This window comes from Talpa occidentalis, unplaced genomic scaffold (assembly GCF_014898055.3).
Source record: "Talpa occidentalis isolate TD23 unplaced genomic scaffold, MPIMG_talOcc4v2.1 talOcc4.15, whole genome shotgun sequence".
Lineage (NCBI taxonomy): Eukaryota > Metazoa > Chordata > Mammalia > Eulipotyphla > Talpidae > Talpa > Talpa occidentalis.
The window spans coordinates 24878330-24896739 of NW_023601543.1; the positions used below are offsets into that span (position 1 = coordinate 24878330).

The 18410-nt window shown below is 44.0% G+C and overlaps 1 protein-coding gene across 1 annotated transcript in view; it reads left to right on the forward strand.

The window, feature by feature from the left end:
* Positions 1 to 16547: 16547 nt before the first annotated feature.
* The window catches only part of LHFPL1 (LHFPL tetraspan subfamily member 1), an 85578-nt gene continuing 83715 nt past the window's right edge, over positions 16548 to 18410 (forward strand). Inside the window, exon 1 of the mRNA XM_054695600.1 lies at positions 16548 to 16882. The gene's annotated coding sequence lies outside the window, so the exon portion shown is untranslated. The remainder of the gene's footprint in view (positions 16883 to 18410) is intronic.

Below are 18410 nucleotides of genomic sequence, written 5' to 3' on the forward strand. Positions count from 1 at the left end.
TCCTATAACTCCTATATTTCCTTTCCTCATGGAGTCAGATAGTTCCCGAAGTCTTTCTTCAGTCTTTTTCATTCGTACTTCTCTTTCCTTTTCTGTTTTGGTTCTTTTTATTTCTGTGTCTTCAAGAGTGCTTATTCGTTCTTCCATTTCCTCTATTCTGTTATCACTGCTTTTCCCAGCATTCTTTAGCTCTTCTGTTAATTCTTTGATCTCCTGCATTTCTTTTACTTCCCTCTTTAGGGACTCAATTTCATTCTTCTGAGTGTTGTTTTCCTTAATGACTTCCATCAGTTTTTTCATCACGACAATTTTAAATTCTTTTTCTGGAAGGCTCAGAAGTTCTTCCAAGTCACCGTATTTGCAAGCTGGTGGGTGGTTTTTTGTGTGTGTTGTGTCTTTTTTCTGAGGCGTTGCTACTTTGCTTATAGTTTTTCTTTTCCCTGCTGCCTGTCTTCTAATTTGCCTTATGCGTTGGGACACTGTGCCACTGGTAATGGCTGGCATTTTTATGGTGTGTTCTTTCGGGAGTTTCAGAAACTGGCAATCCAAACGAGTCAAAAACTGTTATGCCAAAAGTCTAGTGAGGCAGTGGTACTTTGAGTATGTTAATGGTCACTGTCACAGAATCTCTCCTCCTTCTGTGTTTAGTTACAAAGGTGCATCTTGAAGTCCCACAGACTTCCCTGGAGGTGGAGCAGCTGGATTGCACTCTGGGTTCCAAATCTCTGGATCCTCCTCTGGGCTACGACTTCTTGCCAGGTGGGACCGGGCTTGTGGGGGCCTTCAACTTACCTCTGACTGGGCAGGGAACCTTCTCCCTCTGGCTCCATGGGGAGCCTTCTGCCAGATTCAAGCAGTCTTTATTGAAGAAAGGTCCCTGTTTTAAAATGGTGCTTTGGAGACAGGCACACTCTTCCACGCGCCCAGTCTGCCCTGGCCGTGGGTGCCCACTCCCCCTCTGGGTTCGGACTGCTGGCCTGAAGGGGCTTGGCGTGGGCGAACTTTCCAGCTCACCCCTGGCTCCTTCGGGAGCCTTCTGCCGGTTTCAAGCAGTCTTTACTGAAGAAAGGTCCCTATTCTATGGGGTGTTGGTGATTTTTTTTCTGGTCGCTAGGTGGCGCCAGAGATCTCTCCTAGTGCCCTTGGGGAGCTATTTTTTTCACCCTGTGGGACGGGGAACAGAGTGGAATGGTGGGGAAAGCCTCAATGGCTTTGGGGTGCTGTGTCTGCCTTGTGCCCCACCGTTGTGGGGATCCCATGCCCCGAATTTCATGCCCCGGGTCTCAGTTCCAAAGCCCTCAGGTCCAGGACATGGGCTGTAGCCCAGTTCAGTATCCGCAGAAATGGCGCCTTTTGCACCCAGCTCCCGTGTCCGGGTGCCTGGTTTCTGATTACTCAGTGAGGGACATTCACCTCAATGAGGGCCCCCGCGCATCTCCCCGCAAGCCTAGGTTGCAGGTGCGGGGACCTGGGCAGCCGCGATCCGCGTATCCTTTTCACGATGCGCCGCTTTTCCGCACAATCTTCCTGGCTGGCCTGGGGCTGTGCGTAGGTTTCCGGGAGTCTTTGTTTTTCTTTAATGGCGCCTGGAGCCATTTGCTCACCTCTGCAGCGAATCCTACAGGGTTCTCCACAGCTCCAGTCCACGGGGTGTGGTGGCTGAAATAGTTCCTTTCCACTCACAGCCCTGCTTGATGCATAGTTTGTTCTTGTTGGTTGTTTTAGTTTTTTGTTTTTTTCCTCCTTTCTGTTGGTCGGAGAGTGCCGACTTTGTGGTTGGGGGAGGGTAGCAGGGTTCTGAGCTTTCCTCCCTTCTAGTCCTCTTTTATGGCTTCTTTCTTCTTCGGGTAGTTTGCTGGAGTCGCCCGTTTATCTTCCGTGTCACCCGTTTATGTGTCCCAGTTCTCACTGGGACCTGCCGCTTCTGTGTCCCAGTTCTCACTGGGACCTGCCGCTTTTCCTCCCTATTGACTTTTTTTTTAATGGGAGACCTTACTCACAGCGTTTCCTTGCTGCCATGTTGATCCGCTATTCAGATTTTCCATATTATATTCTTTACTGCAGACTCAGGGGTAGAATCTACTCTCAAGCTCATTTCCCACATCCTCCTCCATCCTCAAGTGAGCAAGGGAGGCTGCAGTCCTTTTCATGCTTCTAATCTCTGACTTCCTTTTCTGCATCTCTTTACATTTAAGGGCTCATGTGATCACATTGGGCCTACCTGGATAATCCAGAATTGTCTTGTAATCATTTTTGAAAAAGATTTATTTATTTATTTATACAATAAAGACAGTCAGAAGCACGGGAGGGTGAGCGAATTCACCAGAGCCAGAGCAGGGAACAGAACACACAGACTGATGAAGTACACTGTTGAGGGGAGCAGTGGGCACGGCAGGAGAGGTCTGCATGCCATGTGGGACCCTTGCCAGTGGCCGGGGATTGAACCGGTGCTGCAGAGGCTGCAGGCAGCTTTGCAGCCCAGTGTTCAACCACTGTGCCACTGGTGAGGCCCTGTCTTGTAATCTGAAAGTCAGTTTATGAGTTACCATATCATATATGAATAATTTCTTCTGCCATGTAATATGACATAACAACAGGTGTGACAGAAGGGGGTAAAGGTTCTGGGGGCCAAAATTCTGCCTACCGCACATGGAAAGGGCATTCCAGACAGAGGAAGAAGCATGAAGAACAAGTACACTGAGGTGAACTTTAGCTTGGCTGTTTGAGAAGCCGAAAAAGCCAGTGAGCAAGTAGGGCAGTTGGCAAGTTGAGGAGGTGGGCAGAGGCCATCTTAAGCAGGACAGATGGGCCATGGTCAGGAGTCTGCATTTGAGTCAAGGGCAAGGAGAAGCCACAAAAGAGGTTAAAGCTGGGAAATGACATGATCTGACTGCCCCAGTGTGGAGAATGAAGTGAAGCAAGAATGAAAGAGAAAAATTATCAAGCAGAATAAACATAATGATCCCACTTCTTACTTGTAGAGTTTCAGTGACCCACCATTGGAAATCGAAGGGCTCTTTGTGGAATGTCACAATTCATATTTTACCATAAAATATCTACAAATACAATTCTATGCTAATTCAGATGCTAACTCTTACAGTCTAGTACTGGCACATGGAGCGGGCACCAAGGATGTCAGCAAAATTATCAGAACACATTCTATCCTTATTGCTTTTCCTAAAACATTTTGGGGGAAAAGATCATCTTTCCATTTTTAGTGCAGAATCCTCTGATTTTGTTCCTAGAGGACAGTATTCTCTGAAAGGATGGTTTGACAAACACTGTCACAAGAACAGTGTATCGTCAGGGCATAGACACTGATGTAGGACCTGGGCTCTTCCTGCGTCTTTCCAGGCTCCTCTGGCCCTCTCTGCCAGGAGTTTTAGCTGTTTGAAATGCATTATTACAGAGGGAGGAAAAACGGAAAAAGCCCAGGTTCATGGTCTAGTGTAACTCATCAGAAGCAAGATCCTTTCATCCTGACACTTAACTGGACCCTTCTGTCCCAGGTTGAAACCGCTCTGAATCTATCTGGCAACCTGATCAGACAGGCTCCCCTGGTCTCCTTTCTTCAAACTCTTTGAGCGCAAAGGCTCCCGCTTCGGGGCAGTTTCCCACCCAGGCAATCAGCTCTCCTGCTCTCTCATTTTCAGGAATTCTCTCATCTGTGCTCCCTGCCAGCACTCAGACTTCGTTTTCCTACTTTCTCATTCTGTCTGTCCATTTACACCCCTCTCACTGAGTTCTTCAAATATTCCATTTTTCTAAACGACCCTTATGTTTCCTTTCATCATTTCTTAGTCTCCCTCCCAGCGTTGCACATCTGCTGCTCTGATGGCACCTGTCCATTCCTGGCCCTCACAGCCACTTTGTTAAGCTCATCCATGCTCAGAAGATACATTTGCATGTCTAAAGTCCCATTGACATTATGATCATGCCTTCCCCATTCATCTTGCAGTTTTCTCAACATCACATACATTGAGAAGAGCAAGGAGTTTCTATAAGAGCCAGGATGCAGGTGTCAGAATTGTGAATGAGGCCTTAAAGGTGGCACTGTTGGATTCCTGAGAGCCTCCGCTGAAGTATCTAGGAGTGGGCTGAAGAGGCGCTGGAATGTCCACTTAAGGATTTGTGGGAGATTGTAGGATCTGAGAAACAAAAACAATATTGTCAGCCCTTTTGGACAAGGCTACCCAGCTTCAAAAGAAGCAGGGCCTGTATACGGTCACATCTTTATATCTATTTGGAGCACTGAGGGCTTCTTTGGTGATAGCGGGAAAGGAGCAGTGTGGGGAGAGGGACAGAGAGCACAAGGGAGCGTGAGAGAGCTGGAGTGGGCACTAAGGCAGGAGATAAAAGAAAAATCTTTTCAGTATGTTGGGAAAACATTTGAAAAAGCATGATGGTACAGGCGAGTCTGGTTCTGGCAATCACTCTGATAAGACATGTCTGGGAAAGATGGCTCTGTTAGCAGCTCTTGTTCCTAGTTATTATAGTAATGTTGCACATTTATTGAGTGCCTACTATGTGTCCTGTGCCGTGTGACTGACTTTTTATTTCTTACCAATTTAATCCTCACAATAACATTAGGAGATGGAAGTCATTGTTATGTTTACATTAAGGGAGAGGCAACTGAGGCACGGAGCAACTTGTTCCATGTAGTAAGGGCAGAATCGGAATTTATGTTCAGGCCTGGCTGATTTTGGTGCCCCTGCTTGTAAGGACCATGATAGCCTGGCATCACTGGCCAGCCAGGGAACCTTTGTAGAGGCAGGAAGACCCCTTCTCAATCAACTCACGTCTGTTCTGAATCCACTTCCCCCTATTCGGTCCCACCCCCAGTATTTCCACTGTTTTCTGAGAGATCCAAACTTTAGGGAATGGGAAAGACTTGGAGTAGGACAGCAGTCAGTTCACAGCAGAGAAACACCTTTTCTTGTCTACCTTAATATAAACATTGGTGATGAAAGGAAGGCACAAGCGATCTTCAAATGCTTGTTTTAGAGTTTTAATAGCAGAAATTAAAAATCTGCACATCCTTCTATGTCTGTGGGATGTGTTAATGCCCAAGACGCCCATCTGGATTTCCTCAACCCTTCGTCCTTCACCCTGCTTCCTCCCCTTTCCTCAGCTTGTCTCCTGCCTCTCTGTTGTTCCTTTATCTGCACTCGTCTGCCACCTCCCTCACTCCCTTTTCATATCTGCTTATTAAGCCATAGCCCAAAAAGAGAGTTTTATTTTAATCTCCAGGGTGATTTCCTGGCTGGCCACATTCGCTTTTACTGAGTGCCCCTGACCACTATATTCTCTGAGCAGCCACCCATATATATGTTTAAGATTTAGAAACAAAGAGGACCCACTCATTTTTCAGTATGTAAAGCTAAAACCTAGTCCCGCCATTGAAAAATAGTGTTAAATGCCAATTAAAAATAATGGTGTCACTTTTTTATAATGCTACTTTCAATTTCTCAGTAAGTTTTTTCAATCTTTGATATTACAAGGCACAGTCAAGTTGTGACCTGTGGAAACAAAAATAGAACTTTATACTTGTATTACTCTGTCTCTTTGGGGCTACAAGACTGTGAGGTAGACTCGGCAATTATGATTAACCCTACATACCGACTGGCAAGTGACTTGACCGTGGTCCTATTGCTAGAGAGAAAAAGCCAGAAGTTGAACCCAGGGAAGCTGTCCTTAGCTCTGGAGATCCTTCTACTGTTCCATGCCGAGGGGTATGCTTACTACCCCTCTGTGCTCTGGATTTTAGGAGGTTGCCATGGGGAGCAGCTTGTGAATGCTGCTCTTAAGTGACCGAAGAAATAGAACAACAGCATTAACCTTTTCTGGAAGCTTTCCTGTGCCTTATGTGCCTTTTTTTATTTAATTCCCACAAAACTCGTAAGTACTATTATTAATCCATGCATCGATGAGAAATTGAATTACAGAGAGTCGGAGGACTGGGGAACTTAGCAGATGTACCCCTTGCCCAGCTCAAGCTGACATGACTGAATCCAGAAAGTCTGATGATTGGTGTCACTTGCTTCCAGTGATACATTTGGAATTTGGGTCATGGCATTAGATACCCCCTTTCTGAATTCCCACTCCCAGGCAGAAGTACACCAGTCCTCATCTTTCAAACCCAGATTATAAAAACAACCACAACCCTATTCACACTGAACATTTCTTCTCAACAAAATACCATAGCAACAATCTTTTTTTCTTTTTTTTTAAAGATTCATTTATTTATGCATACAGGAACCAGGGTATAGGCCAAAGGTGCGGGGGTTGATAGGATTCACCAGAGACAGAGTAGGGAACAGAACAGGCAGACTGACTGAAATACACTGCTGAGGGAAGCAGCGGGCGAGTCAGGAGAGGTCTGCTGTGCCATGTGGGTAGCTCCCTGGCTAGGGATCAAACTCGTGCTGCAGTGGCTGCAGATAGCTTCATAGGTTGGGTTTTAACCCCTTGCACCACCAGGGAGGTCCATATAGCAACAATCTTACCTGACCTAATCTATGACTTAAGACCTCCAGAATCCAGCCGAGTAGGGTTCTAGTCCCTCTAATGATTGACTGTTTGACCTTAATAAGTCAATTTCTCTGTTATCTAGGTTGCTCACCAATAAAATGGGACAATAATAACATTAATTGCATTGGGGTTTGGGGGAATTAAATGAGAAAAATGCATGGAAAGCCCAGGAAAGCCATTACAAAATATTAGTATGATTATTGTTATACATTTTTACCAATTTTTCTCCTGTTACTTCTGAAAGTCTCAGAAGCCGGTCAGGGAGGCTGCAGCTGGCACTGAGAGCAAAATGACTTGCTCGGGACCCCGCAGGCTCCTGCACACCCTCCTGACAGGCTGGTGTTGGCGCTGGTGGTGACAAGAACTGCACCCCAGGCTCAGCTCCCAGCTGCCCGGGTATGCTTTAAGGACTCCATTGAAAACATATGTGCTCTGTCCACCCCCCCTCCCCCCCACGGCCCTTCTCTTTCTCTTTTCTTCTCTTTTTCCCTTCAGGAGGAGAAATGAAACCAGATGCTATAAGACCAGGGGGAAAAAAATCCCAGGAAAGTCTTGTTTTCAGTTAATTTTGTATATTATTGGCACGGTTCATGTCTTTCTCCCCATCCCCTTTGCACCTCCATTGCCTTTGTCTGCACTTGCAATGGCCCAGGAGTCGCTGCGGGCTGAAGGCTGTGGGGGCAGGGAAGTCTCCTCCAGGTTTCCAGGTCAGGACTGGGATAGATTCGATGTCCTTGGAGAGTGGCTTCCTTTTCTGCTGGGCTTGGAAATATCTCAGTCTCTTGGGTTTCACACAGTCTCAGGTTCCATCCTTCAGATTCTTTGGGCCTCTGTTGGGGGCAAGGAATAGGCTTCCCCCCTCCTCCCCTGACTCCCCTCCTCCTCTCCCAAAGGTCCACTTCCTTTAAAGCAGCTGCAGCTGCTGGGTCAGCCTGGAAGCCCAAACCCCCTCCCCACACGCCTTCCCCCAGGTAAAAATAAATAAAATGTCAGTGAGCTGATTGCTTTTTGGATTGCACCTCACCTCCTTCTTCCTGTTTTGAGCTTTCTGGTTTCTTAGTGGAAACTACAAACTTTGCCTTGACTCTGGGGTGGGTGTGATTTCCTCCTTCCTGGCACCTGTCCCGCTCCCTTCTTTCCTAACTTGACTCTCTTATCTTTCTAATTGGGATTTCTCACTAGCAAAGGGTTTCCATCTTCTCCCAAATTAGTAAGTGTCTGGAAGGGATGGTGGAATTAAGTTTTCTGTAGCCCAGCAATTGGAGCCGAGAAGTGGAAACTTCTAATCTATCTTTTACCCAAGACTCACTATGTGACCGTGAGCCCTTCTCAGTGCCAGTGCCATTTGGCTTGGTGAAGGGGGTATTAGTCACCCTCAAGTTACCCCAAATAAGCTTACAAAAGCCTGCTTGCTTGCTCAACAAATGCACCCTTAATCTTTACCCAGCCCCGCCCACCATGACTCTTTACATAAATAAGAAAGTAAGTACAAACCAGCTTCCCTGTATAGAAATTATGGAATTACTACTGGTCATTCACTGGATAAGCTACTCCTTTTTTTTCAAGATAGTTTTGCAAAACAGTATCAACACTTAACAGCTTTGGAATGGATGTGATCTATGTAGAATTTATTTACGTATTTTTAAAGATTTTTTAAATTTATGCATACAAGAGCTGGGGTACAGGCCAGAGGTGCGGGGGAGGGGTTGAGAGAATTCACCAGAGACAGAGTGGGGAGCAGAACAGGCAAATTGACTGAAAAACACTGTTGAGGGGAGCAGTGGGCGAGACAGGAGAGGTCTGCTGTGCCATGTGGGTAGCTCCCTGGCTGGGGATCAAACTCAGGCTGTAGGGGTTGCAGATAGCTTCATAGTGCTGAGACTTAACCCCTTGCACCACCAGGAAGGCCCCCCACATGTAGAATTTAAGTAGTTTGTAGGTCCCAGGTTGTAGCCTACCTGGCATACCGATGAGAAGAGCGTGCCTGTGTGGCTTGTTTGCAGTTCTGTTTGTAATCATTATAAAACTGCATGCAATAAGACAGCTAATGCATTTGAAATCCCTCTGCAGTGTAGAACTGAATTCTATTCACCTGAAGTGCACTGGGGCTCCTCAGGTGGACCCGGGGTACATTAAATTCATCAAGGCGGTGTGCAGGGGCACACCAGCAGCTGGAGGCAAGCTGAGAAATGCAAAACACATTTTTTAGGGCACTGTGGTTGAATAACAGGCGCAAACGAGAGAGTAGAGGTACAGTGCTGGGCGAGAGCTGCAACCCTAGCTCCCTATGTCCTCTAGGTGGTGAACCTGATATACTGTGACTCTAACTTTGGATGCAGGCAGGAATAGTTCCTGTCCTACAAAAGGTCATATTTAGTAAGGATGAGAAATATGTAGAATGGTTAAGAGCAATGCCCTGGCACAGGCCAGCTGGATTCAACCAGCTCCTCTTCTAATTCAGTCATGTGAACTTGGGCAAGTCATTTCAGCCTCTTAGTCATTTTATTCTCATTTAGAATATGTAGGCAATAGTTGTACATGCCACACAAGGACAATGAGGTGAATTCATACGTGTAAAGTGTCTGGCACATATTGAGAATTCAACGGATATCAGCTACTAATTTATTCAGTGCTTACTAAATGCCAAGCTCTGTGCTACATGCTTTGCATACATTGTCTCCTTTTATTTATACAACTACCTTATGAAGTAGAAATTGTTATAACCTACCCATTTTCCAGAAGAGAAAATGGAGGCTTAGAAAATTTAAGATGATTATTTTAATTGAGTTTGGAAGGTGCTATGATAAATAGATGCAATAGGAGAACAAAGATGGACGTGTCTAGCCCTCCTTGGGGATATCTGGGGATGACATCACAGAGATAGGTACATTTTAAGGTGGGCTTTCAAGGATACGTAAGTGTTCATTTAAAGAGGCAGAGTATATAGAGGAAAAATTATGGTAGTTGAACATAGCTGGAGTGCATATGTGGGCAGGGTAGGTACTGGCAGGAAAAAAGACCTGCAGGTTGGCTGAGATCAGTTTCTGTATGCTACACTGAGTGTGGCCTTTACTTCTAGAGAATCATCAAATACACAGAGAAAGACTCCACAGGGAGGGAGAGAAGGACTCTACTCACAGTAGCAGTGGGAGTAGGGATGTAAGCCCACTTGCAATGCAACTTCTACTTTTATCCCAAGGAGCTCTCAAAACAGTGCAGAAGACAGACACCCTCCCCCCAATCAAAAGCAAACCAACAGTTACAATACAGTGTGGCATGGTCCATCACACACACACGCGCACACGCACACACACACACATACATACATGGTGCTGGATGAGCACAGTGAAAGAACACAGTTCTGGAGGAGAGTGTCAGGATAAGGCTACTCATAAGAGCACCTCTGCAACTAAGTCTTAGGGGTGAAAAGAGTTATCTAAGCAAACAAAAGACAGAAATAGAGTTGTAGTTGTGACTCCAGTAGAAGGCATGACATGAGCAAAGGTGCAGAGGCATGCAGCTGCATGGAATGTGGGAGGAAACACATTTCAATACTGATGGAGCAGAAAGTGTATCAAGGATAAAGTACACGAGTGTGGTAGGAGATGGGGTTAGGGAAAAGGATAGAGGTCAAGTTTAGGAAAACTTATATGCCATGCCAAGAAGTTTGAACTTAATCTAGTAGGTTAAGGGGAGTCATTGAAATGATTTAACTAAGGCCTGTCATATGTACTAATGTACCTATTAGACTGGTAGTAGTGTGAAGGGTAGAGGATGGGATTAGAGGGAATGGATTAGAGGCAAGATGAGAGTAGGAAAAGCTGGTTGGAAATTATTTTAACAGTTCACACCAATGATAATGAGTACCTGGACTACAGCAAGGTAGGGGTGAGAGATGGAAGGAGAGTGATTGGGAAATTAAAAGTGGCAGTACTTGATGACTGATTTGATATAGTGGTTGAAGGAAAAGAAGTTGAGGAGGACTCCCAGATTTTTGGACTTAATGATGACTGCATTTTGGTTTTGCTAACGAAGATAATGAGTAGAGAATAGAATCTGGAAGAAAAATGAGTTTAGTTTTGGCCATCTTGAGTTCCAGATGGTTGTGGGGCATCCAAGTGGAAATATCCAGTGGACATTTGATATATGAGTCTGGAGCTCCAGGGAGATGTCAAAACAGGAGATTTAGATTTGGAAAGCATCAGCATATGGATGATGGTAAAAATCTGCAGAGGGGATGAGATCACCTATAGAGAAGATATATGGTGGGAATAGAAGAGGGCCAAACATGGAGACTTGAGCACGCTCTGTGTCAAGGGGCAGACAGAAGAGAGGGTGCAGGAAAGATTGGTGTCTACCCCTGAACTATATATTTTAGGGACAATGAGAAACCCTAACATAGTAACTCCAATCTTTCTTTCTTGAACTTTCTAAAACTATTGTTTTTGGCCTACGCGATTGAGGAGATTAACAAATTTTAAGGCTGCATATATTCCCATGTCTAGTACAGTATACCTTTTTTTTTTTTTTCCGAATATCCTGGCTCATCGTAAGATTTCTGAGTTGCTTAACTGAAAACCTCTTTCAGCAGAAAATTGTATTTATTTTCTTTGTCACCTTCACCTAAAATTCTTTTGAAGTGTCACATCCCTTTTGATCAAGAAAGAGAGTCTTACTCTTAGTTTTTGCATATGTAAAACACTAAGCACAGTGCTGAGAAACATAGTAGGTGGCCCACAAAATTCAAGTGGCATTGCCTGGATTCCTTGTCTTTGCCTAAATGTGCACACCCTCCCTTGTGTCTGTAGCTGTAGACACACATGCCAGTAAGATAGGCCTTTGTAAATTAGTGATGGTTCAATGGAAATCTTGCCTTTCAGGTTTTTGTTTTAATTTTTTGGCACTGAAGGACAAATTAGAAAAAGAAAAAAAAATGGTATGTAGATTCCAGGGGCTGTTTCCCTTTAGATTATTACAGCATGTAAAAAACTGATCACAGTTGATATACAGCAGCCTGCCCGAGTCTCTGCAACATGCCTCAAATGCAAAAATCCTTGGTGATGGACGACTGTGGGTAAAAACATACATGCATCAGATTTCTTCTCTGATAGCTTCCAGACCCCATTTTAGTGGGTTTGGCTCTTGAGACAAACTCCATTCGACAGCACAGGAGTAGCACTCAGTCATTTCCCCCACACTTGGCCTCAGTTCAGCAGGCGGGCCTGACTAGCTGCTTACATCCTCTCCTTTCTAACAGAGAAGGGAAGTTAGAGAAATCCCCGGTGAGTACTGAGCTGCCATCTGTGCATAGGGTTTTACAGGAGAGAACCAAACTGCTCTGCTTTCTCTCAACTTAATTGTAATAAATCTCCAAAGAGACTCTCTGGTTGGATTAACTCAGATGGGGGTAGGGAGAGAGAAAGACAGGAAGAAGGGATGGGGGGAGAGAGAGAGAGAAAGAAAAAGGGATAGGAGGCAAGAGTAAGAGCTAGAGGAGAGACTATGCATGCACTAGTTTTTCCCTGTATGCTTTGTTCTTGTAATGGTTAATACCCAGATGTGTCCTAAATCCTATGAAACTATTTCCTTCTCAATGACTAGTAGTAACAATCTAATCCAAATGTGACCCTTGTTTTGTTTTTTTTTTTTTTTTTTTGAGGAGAGGATGGAGTCCTTTGTTTCTTACATAACTTTTTGTTTGTTTGTTTAATATAGTGTTGAGGAAAAAAACAAACAATTTTAGTCACCGTTCTAATAACCTACTGCTCCCTGCTCCCCCTGTAAAACTGCTGCTCTTGGCTGCCCCACAGGTACACCGAGCTAGCAGTGCCCAGCCCCTGATGCTGCCGCCACTCTTCTGACTCTGTCAGATGGAGCTGAGGGGAGCTGTTCTTTTCAAGTGTTTGGCACAAGGAGAAAAGTAGACAAGGAACGGTAAAGACAGAAAAGAATGGGAAAATAGAAAAAGAGAGAAAATCAAAGCAAAGAAGGCCCTTGTGATAACTGGGTCAGGCTTTACTCCTAGATTCTGTGGCTTTCTTTGCTTCTCTGCTCAGGAATTCATTAAACAAATGATCTTTCTTTCAGTCATAGCCTTTCCATTCCCTACTATGAAGTGAAGAAAAGTACATGAGGACAGACATTGGAACTTGATCATTTTAGGTTCTCATCCCAGCACCTAGCAGTGTCTTACCCACAGTGCCAAGTAAACTCTGTTCTTAAGAACGTTCCCAGTAGCAATGCCAGTTCTCATGGGCTATCCATATTATTCCATCAGTCCGTGACGCCAGTAATATCTCATTGGGAATCCACTTTCCTCAAACGTGTCTGGCTAAAAGAATAATGGATTCCAAGTGACAGGAAAAGTATGTTGTTGCTTTACACACACATATGGGCACACACTTGTTCACAATGTGTACATGGTAAACAAACAAAACCTCTCAAAGGTATACAAATAAAAGATCTGTACTCACTTTTCCAAAACAACCCTCGGTTCTTCTTGAAAATGTAACTGCTGAACCACTGTTAACTGTTTCCTGTTTGCAGGTCAACTTTAGTGTAGAGAGAAGTGGGTCTGAGCTGCTTCTGGTGTGCAAGTGGGGATGAAGTAGAGGATCCTTTGTAGCTTGGGGGGTGGGGTGGCATCATGCCTTGGGCTCTTGTGGGGTAAATAAACAGTCCTGAAAACAGGCCAGATGAGAGAATAAGAAATACCATCAGTCTATAATCTTGTCTCCTTCGGGGTGTGATCATGGAATTAGAGGGTCCCCATCAAATGAAAGTTTGAGTTCCAGAAAAGGAAGGACCTCATTCAAGGTGACACACACACACACACTCTCTCTCTCTCTCTCTCTCTCTCTCTCTCTCTCTCTCTCTCTCTCTCTCTCTCTCTCTGAAGCAGAGCTAGGATGCTAGCCCCTAGACCTGCAGCTTCTCAGGACAGTGTTCTTCCCTCAATTCCCTAGCACCTCTACCAGTGGAACACACCAGGCTTCTGGCACCTTCTGCTGCCACTCTAGCCTCTGTGACTGGACTGTGAGGACCTTAACAGATTTCTTGGGTCCAAATAAGGGAGGAGATTCCCCCCCCCCACATCTTTTCTCGTTTTAGAGGGTACATGATAATTTGGTGGCAATCTTTCACAGTTGTTGCTAAGTCTTGACACACTCTCTCTACCCCTCTGGGGAAGATGTACTACTTCATTGGAATTTTATTGGATAACGTTCTTTACAGTGAAACCCTAAGTCTAGAAATAAAACACCTTGTTGGTTTTTTCCTTCTGTTATAATGTTTCTGATTGATTATAACATTAATACATATTTATTAATAAAAAGGATATTCTAGAAGAATACTAGGGATATATAAATCAGCAGATGCTGTTCTTCAAGAAATTTGCCAACTGTCAATGAAATACCTATTTTGGACACATGAGGGAGCTTTTAGCTAAAATGAAGATGAAAGGAGTTTGATGTCAGTTCTACCATCTTTATTTTCTCTTCGTTCAAATTTTTAACTGTTATTTTTGAAAACACATTAGCTAACTGATTATGGAATCACATGATGATAGAGCTGACAGACCACTTCATTATCGTGGTGGCTCTATTGCAGTTGGTATGGCTGCCTACTCCTTTCTCTAAACCTTTTCCATCCTTGGCTCCTGAGACATCACTCTGTCCCTGGCTCTTCTATTTTTTGAACTTGTTTCTTCCTTTGTTACCCCCTCAATGTGGGTGCTTTCTTGAGCCCCTCAGCCTTCTTATCTTCTCATTATGCAATATATGGGCAATTTCCTTAGCTGACCTCATCTAGTCCCATGATTTCAACTCCTATTATGTGTTGATGACTAAGTCACCATACATAGCTCCTGCTATTCATCTATGCTGTGGTACAGAGATGCATATTCACTTGTATACTGGACAAGCCCCAGATAGCAAAAGCTGCCCAAAGGAAGGTCAATTGACCTGACCCAAGGAATAGCAAATTTGAAGACCACATAACAGGTTAAGAAGGCAGAATCTGAACTTTCAGGGTCCACAGGGGATCACTTTGGATGACAACATGAAGACTGATATTATTGAAACAGAATTAAAAAAAAAACCATTATAAACATTGGAGGACAACAAAAAAATGTCACCTAGTACTGCATTATTGATCGCATAGTCATTAGCCACAGTGACTGTTGAGCACAGAAATGTGCCTGGTTTGAATTGAGATACAGAAAACATGTAAAATACATATCAGATTTAAAAGAAAGCAAGCTGAGATGAGTTAGGAAGATGGTGTCAGAGGAGGTTCCCAGGACTTGGAACAAAACTAGGGCAACTCTTGGGCATTGGAGGCCAACATGACAAGGAAACACTGAAGAAATTCAACTCCACGCAACAAAAGGTGGGTGGAGAGGCACTTAGATATAGTGGCTGGACCAGGAGCTGGTGGTGCAATCTGGTGCGCCCCTGTTTGACTGATGGCCCTGGGGTGTATAGAGCTGCTTAGTGTGGAGTCACACTCTTCACTGAAGGGAGGTACATGTGGAGGTGTTGGGGTGAGTGAAGTGGGCAGGGTTTGTAATGAAGAATACAGGGTGCAGGGTGCTCCTCCTCCAGCTCTCCCTTGTGGCTTGAGCTGATCCTGTGAATCAGCGCTGAAAGAGAGGCTTGCAGAATTTAGGTGCAGGACTGGCAACCCAGAGAGGAGCCTTATTAGTGGTATAAACATGAGCCACACCCACCCACACACCACTGTCACCAGTCAGTGACTGGACCCGTTGAGGCCCCTCCCCTACTCCCTGACTCAACAGCTGCAAATCACATCTCTCTGACATACAACATACTGAAGTGCAAAGCCAGGAAAAACAGAAAAGAAAAAGCCACAAAGGAACTCCACAGAGCCATCTGCTGGAAAAGTGGAAATTTTGTACACCTAGGATACAGACAACCACTGAAACTCAGGTGTGAGTCACACCTCTTCTCAGTTCTTCCTGAGGAGCTGTGTCCATGGCCCACAATAGGACCTGCATGTCTAGCCACATGTGTGTCCTGGGGGGAGGGGCACATAAAATATGTAAGGCAGGCAGTATCCATCAGGCCTCTTGCTGCAAACCCAGCCTACCGTTTCTATTGCTACAACTCCTGAGTGGGCTTCCCTCAGTCTTGTCTGGGCCACGGGCTCTGAAGGAGAGGCCAGACAAGTTGGCCTATGGGACAAGGAGAAGCCTAAGCAGGAGTTTAGAACATAATTGATTAAAGGAGAATTAAATAGTAATCCCCTCACCGGGAATTTCTGCAAGAGGAGGGGTATGAAGATAGAATATTCTGGAACATTCTAGTATGAAGTCAGATGTGTTTGGATTATAGGAAAAAAACCCTAAAATTACATGAAGTGATGTTTGTTTGTAGAGTAGTTATTTGTGTTATATCTTTGTAAGTTAATACTTTTCTGATGGAAGAGGGGGGCTAATGCTAACCCTAAAATTAATTCCAGTGATATCAGACCCAGGGCAAGTTAGTCATGGTTCCTGATCATTATAAGCAAATGCTGATTAAGCATTAGGAAGAGGGAGAAGAGCATCATCCCAAATTAACTGCAGTGGTGTTTGTTTCTGGATTAGTTATTAGTGTTGCCTGATTCATATAAGTAATTGTCTGAAGAAAGAGGGGGATAAAAAAATCACTCGCTGAATAAATTCTATTATAACGCTTGTTTATTGAAAAGACTATGTGGGAGCAGCATGCATTGGTTTTTTTCCCAAAGCACAATTTTGGTGAAGGAATAAAGGAACACGAGAGGGTCTCCTAATATGACGAAAATTTCAGGGCATTAGATAGTGGTAAACTAAAATAGACAGACGTGGGAAACACTAGAATAGTGGCAAGTCACCCTGGGTCACATAGGGAAAGAAAGTGGAAAGCTAAAAATGGGCAGGAAACTCCAGCTACAGTGGTAGTAGACAAGAAATCTGCCAGTGGACAGGAAATTCCAAGTACAATAGAAAGCAAACCTGCTTTCTTAGTGGAAAGGCAAGGGGCAACTTCACAGCTTGGGAATTCTGACTGGATGATCAGCCTGAATCCAACAGTGGAAAGGGCACAGATATATAGGAGACAGGCAATTCCAGGTTGTCAGGGATCATTGATCAGATATTCAGGTGTATAGAAATGTGTGTAGAGAGTGCCCAGCCAACCTCAATATGCAAAGTTAGCAGCACAGAGGCAGAGATCTTGAAGACTAGACTGCTCAACTTTTGACAGAAAGCACCCGTGAGCTGGGGAACCCCCCACCCCCATTCCCAGTTGAGAGGAGCAACAGAGGATCAGAAGATGGAAGCCTTTTTCCAAGGGGGAGACATCAAAAAGTAAGTTGAACTCATTATGATTATGGTGAGTATTTGGAGGGGCTGAGGTTTATGTTCTGAGCAGTATGTGCCCCAAGTTGCTGTCGCAACGCCCTGCGGGAGAGTATTCAGAGCGAGCCCCTCCTGCCATGCTCTAAGCCTTTCTCAGGGTGGTAAGAGGATGTGCTGGAAACATTAATAAAGCCAATAAATTGTTACTAAACCTTTTAAGTTCCAAAGATTTTTTTTTCCTGTTAGGAAACCTTTCAGCAGTCAACACTTTTCCAGAAATGGCAATATTGTTCTATTTTGATTGTAAACATTATTATTTCCAGAGGTTAAGAGCAGGGTGAATTTCTGGGCCTGAAATCTATCTGAAAGAGAATTCTGGTTTAATGTGCTTATTTTATTTTCCACATAATTTTTAGTTGAGCATGCCAGTATCTAGCAAGTGAATGCTTTTCCACCTCTTTAGAGAATATCGCATTGAATGTCCAAAATTATGTCAAAAAAATCTCAGGAATAACAACTCCTTGGAATATCAGTGATTGAATATTTAGATAAAATATATTTAAAAGATTTTGTTAAAGTACTGATATGTCTTAACGTTATTCCTCTTAGAACATTTTTAAACTACAGTTAAACTCATTGTGAAAAACATTTTACCTTATCTTCTAACCCCTTAGATAGTGCTATTGAAAATTAATTTGATAAAGATTTAGAGACAGATTCAAGAAAATTTTGATATCACTCATCCTCTGAGGAGACAGGCTGAATGTTTTGTACTGATCTGATTAAGAGCAAAGCTGGAGTGAAATCTTGCTACCAGGTAAAGTCTCCTTCCATTATTCACACGAATTGAACTTTAAAATACAGCTACAGCGTTTGACACTGGTTTAGTAAAATATTATACTATTTCCAGACGGAGTGGCTGATTTGTTGATTTTGGTCTTCCATGGGCACTGGCGTTAACAGGCAGTATAAGCAACACTACAAAGTGGGAAATTTCATCTTTAGGAAGATACTAGGAATCTTCTAGTCATGGCTTTTGCTGGGTTGGTCTTATGTAGGCTAGGGTGTTAACTGGCAGCATTGGGTTACATGGTGCGTAATGTTGTCTTAAGCAGTTCGCTCTGGCTTAACACTGCTGGAAGCGTGGTGAAAACTGTGTAGTGGAAGTACAGACTGTCATGGAAGAAAGCAGAAGTCTGCTTTCTTTTATGAAGTCTTTTTCCCTCTCCCTCTTCTCTCTTCTTTCCTTCTCTTCCTCTCCTCTTTTTTTCCTTCACTTCTCCCACCCTCCCCCATCTAGCTCTCTCCTTGCTTGCTTTCTTTTGTTGCAGTATTCATGAGTTGGTCTTTATTTCCTAAGCAACCACACCGTTTGAAACCTGCTCCATTATATATGACACAGTGAATTTGGGCTGGACATTAATGCCTCACTGCTGTAACATGAAAAGATAACCAATATGAAACATACAGTGTCTTTACAAAACATTTTTCTTGTAAAATCTAGCAGATATAGGAAACTCCATAAAGCAAATGTATA